Below are 8,306 nucleotides of genomic sequence, written 5' to 3'. Positions count from 1 at the left end.
ATGGCTTATTCAAGTTGTGCGCTAGACATTCTCTAAAGTGTCGAGACTCAAGCACTTAACTCACCTTAACCGATTGTTCCATACAAATGGTTAGTTAACGATTTAACAACTTCAACATCTGCTATTACAGTCGTTATTTTTTTGTAGGACTTGGGCTAATGACCTTGCACAGAGGGAAAACCATCTACACCACTTGTCATTGATTTCTATGCATTCACTGATCTTTACAGATGGGTTTGTTTTAAGCCATTGAACATAATTGCTCTGCCATGCAACACATTATAAGCTACACATGTTTGTTAAATGAGAAATATGGTCTGGGTCACATTGAAACAGTAACAGTTGTATAACAGTAATTATACAACGGGGGACCTAAATCCAGCAATCTGATTGGTTCCCAACTGTTGTATAATGAGCGTATACATAACTGCTATGACGCCCGATCATTTTGTGAATGTTTGCATATCACTCCGCGCCTGGAAGTAGAAACAGTTACAAAGTAAAACATATGTTGGATGATGGAGAGCGTGTAAATGTTGTTACTCCGGGAGTGAGCCATAGGATAAATATGGCTCACTCCATAGGATAAATTGCCGGCGAACCGCTCTATCGGAGCCTTCTCTCAGAGGGACGCTAAAGTGTGTTGCATAGCGACCGTCGATGCATAGCGGCAGCCAGGAGGGACTACTTTTTTGTATTCTTTAATAAACGGCTTTTTTGACTTTCTTGGTTTCTTTTTAAATGTAGTGTGTCGATGACTTTCGTTTTGCCATAACAGTAACCGTTGTATAAAAGCAATAGATCACTTCAGTCAGTGGCATGTGCTCATTATACCACTGTGAAGGGGGTCGCCGGCCCTCCGCTGCGCGTCGGGGCCGGACAACGCCCCTTAAAGGTGCGGACACACCAAAAGCGTATCCCGCGTACCATGTACGCGCGTAACGCAGCTAAAATGTTGCTTGACCATTTTGTGTCAAAAATGGTCCTACATACGCAGCTACGCGCCTGTGGCTGCGCTGGATTTAGGAGTCCGAGGAAGGAAACCCAAACGCCGCCGTGTCTGGGTGCATGATAGAGCTTGAATCGGGTTAGATTAAATAATCTCGGATATAAATAACAATAATCGGGTTAAATAACTTCACATGGTGTGTCTGGTGTGTTTCCAGCATTCGTAGTGTTGATCGGCAGAGAAATAGTCCGCCAAGACGTTGAGGTTGCTTAGCAACCAGAGACTCTGTCCATGCAAGTGAACGGAGCGTTCACTCTTCGTCATAACTATCAAACCAAACATCCTTCACATTCACAGAGTGAACATTATGAAAGTAAAATGCACATTTCTCGCTAAAAATGTTTCCATAAACGCATTTAATGGCGTAACTATGTTACTATTTCCACCCAGAATAAAGAAAGATGTCGGCCGTATGCTTCTGTGCAAGGGTCACTACTCTCTGCCAGTGACGTCGGGTCAAGCTCCACGCTGATTGGCTATTGCGGCTAAGTATCACGCGTATGGGCGTAAAAAGTTAAATTTTTTGAACTCCTCGCGTACACGCGTATATGTACGCGCGTATATATACGCGCGTATATATACGCGCCTCATACGCCCCTAACGCGAGTAAAATGTTGCTTGGTACGCATGATACGCGTGTACGCACCTCATACGCGCGTAAACCAATGCTTCCCTATGGAAAAATTGCCGATTTTATACGCGTGGTACGCGGGTAACGCGTTTGGTGTGGCCGTACCTTAACAGTGGTATAATGAGCACATACCACAGCCTGGCGTGATCTATTGCTTAATTATACAAACATTATACCAACATTGCAACAGGCAAGTTTATTCAAACATCACACTAACAAGAACACAATAAGAACAGTAACTAATAAAAAAAAAGAGAAATGATTTAACAACACTGAACATACTGAACAGAGGCAGGGGAAAAGGACAGAGGAAGAAGACTTGTCCGTTGTCACAGCATCAAGGTCCGACTGTAGAGATCAAGAAAGGAAGAGGCATGAGGAGAACAACAGAACACTGCTCTCTAGCAGATTGTTTACCGATGTAAACTAAATTGATGCAGTCTTAAAATTATGATTCTAATCCAGGTTTCTATTTTAGGAGAAAGAAATGGCTCATAATCGTTACAAAAAAAAAAAGCTTTATCATCGGCACTAGTGAGGATTAGAAAAAACACTCTCTGTAAGTAACATACATATGTAAAACATTCGCGCATTTCTTTTTTTTACATTAGCTCACTAAAACTCTGTAACTAGGGTATTAAGCAAAATAAGCCTTACCTCCAACAGCTGGTGTTATCGTTGCGGGAAAAGGGAAGTGCTTTAGAAACTGCCGTAAAGCAGTACCTCTGACAGTATTACAGTGTGTGACGTCATCGCATGTTTTTAACGCCTTTTTAGAACAGATACGTGACCTTAAAAAATGCAATATTCAGCTGAGTTTATTATCTTAGCCCCACCCTTTGATAGCAACTTTCAAATTACTTGACAAAAAATTACATTGTGAGAAAAGTGGATTCTGAGGATAAAACCCCGTTGGCTCCCATTCATTCTGGACTCGCCTACGAGCGCCCCGCGTGGTCAAAGATTAGACATTCTCTGCTTCTGGGCCACATGAAATGACGGACCCCCGTCCACTCCCACCTAAAACAGCTGCAATACCAGGCTTGGCCTCTGAGCACTGGTGGATTGCGGAAGTATGCGCCTATCCTGGGGGCCTGGTGGAGCCAACCCAGTCGCCAAAAGCATACGTTGACAGTGTACGTTTTCGTGAACACTGGATTACGTCGCATTTCAACATAAAATAGCGTGTTAGAGCACACACACACACACACACACACACACACACACACACACACACACACACACACACACAATGCATTTCGCTGCTAAAACAACAACTTGGGCTGCTTCTAGGACATTTTGGGTGGATTTTGAACGGTATGTGGGCAGGACGTTTTTTGCAGGCAGGACCTGGCAACCCTGCGCTGTTGCCCGAGGTGCAGAAATGCTCCGGAACAGATCTGGATCCACCATGGCCAAATAATTGTCATGAATAGCATGAATAGATTCATGCATTATCATTCAACTTGAACATGTGTTTTTACAGTATAGAGTGGTGGAGGGATGACGTATGTTGGCCAAACCGGAAGTGAGCGTCAACCTGGGTTTCCCTTGACAAAAAGCCAACGGGTTTTTCCATTGGATTTTGGATTATTGCAGAAAAATTTGCATCTTTGAAGCACCTCCACAAAAACTGAAAATAAATAAATAAATAAAAATAACTGTGCTCCAAAGAACGAAATGTAAACCAATGCATTCTGAATGGGAGTGTTTCTCAGATTTTTCCATGCTACACAGAACGAAATGTAAACCAATGCAAATAAAGACTTCATGGTCATAATAATTTAAATATCATTATTCTCCTCAGTGTGTAGGGTGGTATTCTATTTTTTCAACGGGGCTGCATCCAGTCACTTGACCGTCATGGTTGCTATGGTGGTTGCTATCAACCAGCCCCTCTAATCCTTACATGGCTCTAAAAACCACGCGGCAAAGGAGCTGCCGTCCATTGTGTTGTTTTTGTCGTAAACTAGGAGATATTCCAAGGTATCCTTAAAAGGCAGCTTGGATGTTTTTATTTTCTGCAGTTTAGACTTCTTCTATAACCTATTTTTGAAAGCAAAACACCAAGCTCAATGATTTAACGAGGCAGGGTTATTTGAAACAATTTATTAAATATATATTTGTGAGAGGTCATTCCTTCTCCTGAGTTTGCTTCCTATTTATGTCTAGTTTACAACCCTACTGTCCACAAGCATCACCCCCCCCCTCCCCATATGGATTTGGAGAATTGTTGCCACATCCCAGTGGTGGAGGTATCATATATTTGAAAGAGGGCATTCAATTATACTACAATGATCAATTAGGAGGCCGAAGCCCTAAAGGAAGTGATGCAATAGGTGACTGGGTCGACAACATTTAAGTAAACTGTACTTTGAGGTCTCTTATATATCAAAGGGGGTCTCAAAGGACGAATACGCTTCAACCTGTGGCTCCAGCCCTACAGGAAATGACTCAGCAAGTGCTCCATCTCGTTGCACCTGCACCCAGCGGCTCGCTTGCAAGATTTTGGACTGAAGTTCTTCCCAGACCTACACCCTAGCCATCCAACCTGCATATCTGAGAATCAGGCCTCTCTTTAATAATGACAAAAAGTTATGAGAGAAATACACATTAACTTTTGTCTCATAAGCGGCGTGGTGCCGGCTCCTTTTGACCTTTTGACCCCAGACTTCAAAAACGCCAGGGATCCTTGGCCATGCGTCACACATTTGACGAGTAGGGAGTGAGACTGTGTTGGTGCATGGGTTGAATTGCGTGTGTCTCACGTCGAATGCATGAGACATGAGAGCCCTGTACTTACGTGACACAAACCAGCACCGCAAACGTTCTCTCCCGCTTGAGATGACGTCTTTCTTTATAGGTTCATGGGTCTGATTCGCCGATTTCCCATGCTGATATCCCCGGAGATTCTCGGGCATCTTCGACAATTTGGCTATAGATTGTCTCATTACACGCTAAATAATATAATTATAGCCTAATTATATATAGCCTATACATATATATAGGCAATATATATAATTAGGCAATATATATATATATATATATACATATAGCATTTGTGGTTTTGGCATAAACATAACTAGGGTGCACTGTACTATCTGCGCACACCCTTTCTGAAGCCTCTCTCGCTCTCTCTCTCTCTCTCTCTGTCCCTCCCTCTCTCTCTTTCTCTCTCTCTCGTACCGTTTAGTTAATTGTCTTAGAACACTCCCATTCAGAATGCATTGGTTTACATTTCGTTCTGTGTAACACGCAAAAAGTCGGACTATCATGCTCTGGAACACGCTTCAATAGATTAACGTTCGTGCGCAGGAGCACGCAATCGCGTGATACCGGGTTGTGTAAGAGCATGTGCAAGCAAAGTAAAGCATGCCACCTCCCATGTTTCCCTCCCATTCGGCCCCTCCTCCAGGTAGATCCATAACATTACAATCAGCTAGCTGTCAACCGGCTGCATTTAGCTTCGCTAGCTAGCTAGCCTTCATGTCCGACCGTAACTCACCAGACAGTGTGAACTTGGCAGTGTACTGCAACATCGGGGAGGGAGAGAGCCACAAAGAAGGCAGGGGAGAGAGCAGGTAGCCAGCCGGCCTCTCCACCACCCATCAATACTCATTGACGTTACACTGTGTACTTGGGGAAACAGTGTTCCATCTGAACTGATGGATGTGTGCACTTGTATACCTCCCTGCCATATATTCCCCGGCCCCTGACAGCTAGGATGCTATATTATCTGATAGAGTAGTCCTATAACCTCGTTGATGGAATCTGTTATGGCTTTTAGTCGCTGCCACAGTCAGGTCTGACTGTTTAATCAGCAGAGGGATCCCGGGTTGAGCGAGTTGGGGGGGAATCGATGCTCGCTCAGCTAGCGTGCTTCTGGGAGAAAGTGTCTGGAGGACCAATGAAACCGCAGAAACGCAACACCAATGACCTCATTGTTTGGCGCTGGCTGTGACTTTACAGGCGATCAGCACTGCCATTATTTACGGGCGTTCTTTAATTTATAAATCTGGAACAAATAGTTTTTGTTTTTGACATTTGTCTAGTACAATTGTTCCCTGGACAGGACTGGCTCATCAGTTTAACCACTGTAGTTGTAAATATTCAGGAAGTGTCATTTTGGTGAGGTCTTAAAAGTAGAATTGTATCTCTTTTAATATAAAAATGCAGTCCCTGGATCTAAGCCTCGCAGCAGTTTTACTCTGTGACCTGAAGATGTTTTATATGCTCACCTGGACCTCCCGTATTCAAAACCACATTGACAACACAGTGACACCTTTCAGAAGATGCATGTATCGGTATGATTCTAGATAAACCACACACGTGACCGATGCAGTTTTCGCTCGAACGAAGCCCTTGATATGGGGAGAGCTGTCTCCGGGCTTTGAGCTCTGTTTTCTAAAGCAGAATAACAAGCATGCAGCCATCAAGTGTGGCCCGCTGTGGATTATCGTGGTGTCAAGATGCTCCAGCGCGTCTAAAGTCCTCCACAGGCCCACGATTTGCATAACAGGGATTTTTTCAAAGAGTTACACCCATAGCTGTGATAATACATTGCTCTATTGCTGGTGCAAAGTGATGAATCTTAACAAAAGGCCTTTCACTTGCATCCCAGAAGGCGCCTTCATCTGAATGCAGAGGTAGCCGTGAGGGCATGCAGCAATAAAGATGCCAACTTTCTCCTTCCAGGAGATATATATAGACTTACCTTGCATTCTGATTGAGTTTATGTGCGATTGTATATCTTTGTTCGACTTCAAGGAGGAAATATGGAGCACTTCTATGCATGACTCGCGCATATATTGATACTGATGGGTCTTTAAAAAAATATACGTTTTGTAAATGTATAACCCGCATTATCAAAGGCACGCTTGTTACCAAAAAGTACATTTATGATATCTCTGTCATGTGCAATTTGTCATCGATATTCTTCAAGTTGGCTTAAATCTAACATAACCAAACCCGTTGATTAAACGAGCTGAAGTATGAGGGAGAGGTGAGGAATGAACAACTCTGAATAGCGTTCTCTTCTGTGTGTTTATGTCAGTCTGTCGCTGAAATGAGTTCACAGTAAGGTTAGCAACACCTCCCTCCCTTCACTTATAGCATCCCGAGGTGCGGTCGATACTCATCCAATCTTCTACATTCTTCCTGTTTCCTGTTTATCCACCAATCAGAGGCATCACTTCCTCCCGCTACCTCGGCTTCTGTTCCAAGTAAGAGAAAACGTCCATTGGAGCTCGACGTAGCGCCATATCCTCCCCATATCAAACTTAACATGGAAATTAAGAATGACAATGTAGAGTAAGCAAAGCGAGGTTAGAGCAATAAGCCGTAGCCGGCTAAAGCTAACAGTGCTTTGGACCCGGCGCGACTCCGACGGTTGATTAGTTTGCATTCCTCCTGGGTTCGGTGCGCTCTCCAGCAGCCTGCCAGCCAATCATCTGGAACAATAAACGGACACGGTTCGAGGCGTGACAGCAGGGAGGAGAGAGAGAGAGGGAGAGAGGGAGAGAGAGAGAGAGAGAGGGGAGGAGGGAGAGAGAGAGAGCTCCTAGCCGTGGCTACTCTTCAGACTAATTAAGCATATAGACGAGGAGAGGCGCCACAACCCAAGACAATTCCAATCTGAGCAGTCGTAATTGAAGTGACAAGTTAATTACAGGACGATATTATCGTGCTTTCCTTGTAACACCACTTCCCTGCCGCCACCCCCACCTCCACACCTCCCCAACACTCAACCCATTGATTTGTTCTTTAGGTCATTTCCCAGTCCCCATCACCCCACTCTCTCTCTCTCTCTCTCTCTCTCTCTCTCTCTCTCTCCCTCTCTCTCTCTCTCTCTCTCTCTCTCTCTCTCTCTCTCTCTCTCTCTCTCTCTCTCTCTCCCTCTCCCCCCCCTCTCTCTCTCTCTCTCTCTCTCTCTCTCTCTCTCTGTCTCTCTCTCTCGCCTTCCTCACATGTGTTAATTAACAACCCCCCCCACCCCCAGCTCCACTACCTCCCTGACTCAGGGCCTGCACCCCAGACGGCCGAGCTGCAGCCCTCTCACTTTTTCACCCCCACCAAACTAATAATTAGACGGAAAATGTATTCATTTTGTCTAGTTTATTTTTCATTTTATTTTTATTACATCATTCATGAGCCACAATTTGTCAAAGGCCTAAAAACGCACCACCACCACCCCTCCACCAACACCACCACCACCACGGACGAGACGGCACCACCTCCATCTCTGCTCCACCTGACCCCACCACCAGCCACCCTCCACGTCTGTAATTAGTGTTAGCATCTTCCTTTAAACAAGCTACATAAAGTTTAGTGGCGGGATTATATCAGATCATTACCATAATGGGGCTGTGTGTGATGTTGTGCCCCCCTATCTCGGCGCCTTTTCCCGCCACATCAAAGCCCCGCCGGAGCCCTGGGTGTAATTGGCCCACGCCCGCCTTGTCAAAATGATTCAATCTGATGGCTGCTCTTCTCTCTGGAACAGCCTCCTGGGCATGATAATTAATGGAAGGCACCTCAGTCAATGTGAAGATTGGAGAGGAGAGAAGAAGAAGAAGAAGACAGAAGAAGAAGAAGAAGATGAAGAAGAAAGAAGAAAACACAAGAGCAAGAGAATATAAGAAGAAGAACAAACCAAGAACTAAAGGG

The 8,306-nt window shown here is 44.6% G+C and overlaps 1 long non-coding RNA gene across 1 annotated transcript; it reads right to left on the bottom strand.

The window, feature by feature from the left end:
* Positions 1–1,817: 1,817 nt before the first annotated feature.
* Positions 1,818–2,586, bottom strand: LOC132472236 (uncharacterized). Its single transcript, XR_009529041.1, has 2 exons — positions 2,298–2,586; positions 1,818–1,988 (listed from the first exon to the last, which is right to left on the bottom strand). It is a non-coding gene; the product is annotated as an uncharacterized LOC132472236 (long non-coding RNA).
* Between the last annotated feature and the right edge of the window lie 5,720 nt (positions 2,587–8,306).

Source organism: Gadus macrocephalus, chromosome 14 (assembly GCF_031168955.1).
Source record: "Gadus macrocephalus chromosome 14, ASM3116895v1".
NCBI classification, from domain to species: Eukaryota; Metazoa; Chordata; class Actinopteri; order Gadiformes; family Gadidae; genus Gadus; species Gadus macrocephalus.
The sequence above is the reverse complement of the archived record's forward strand: the minus strand, read 5'-3'. Positions and strand labels throughout refer to the sequence as shown.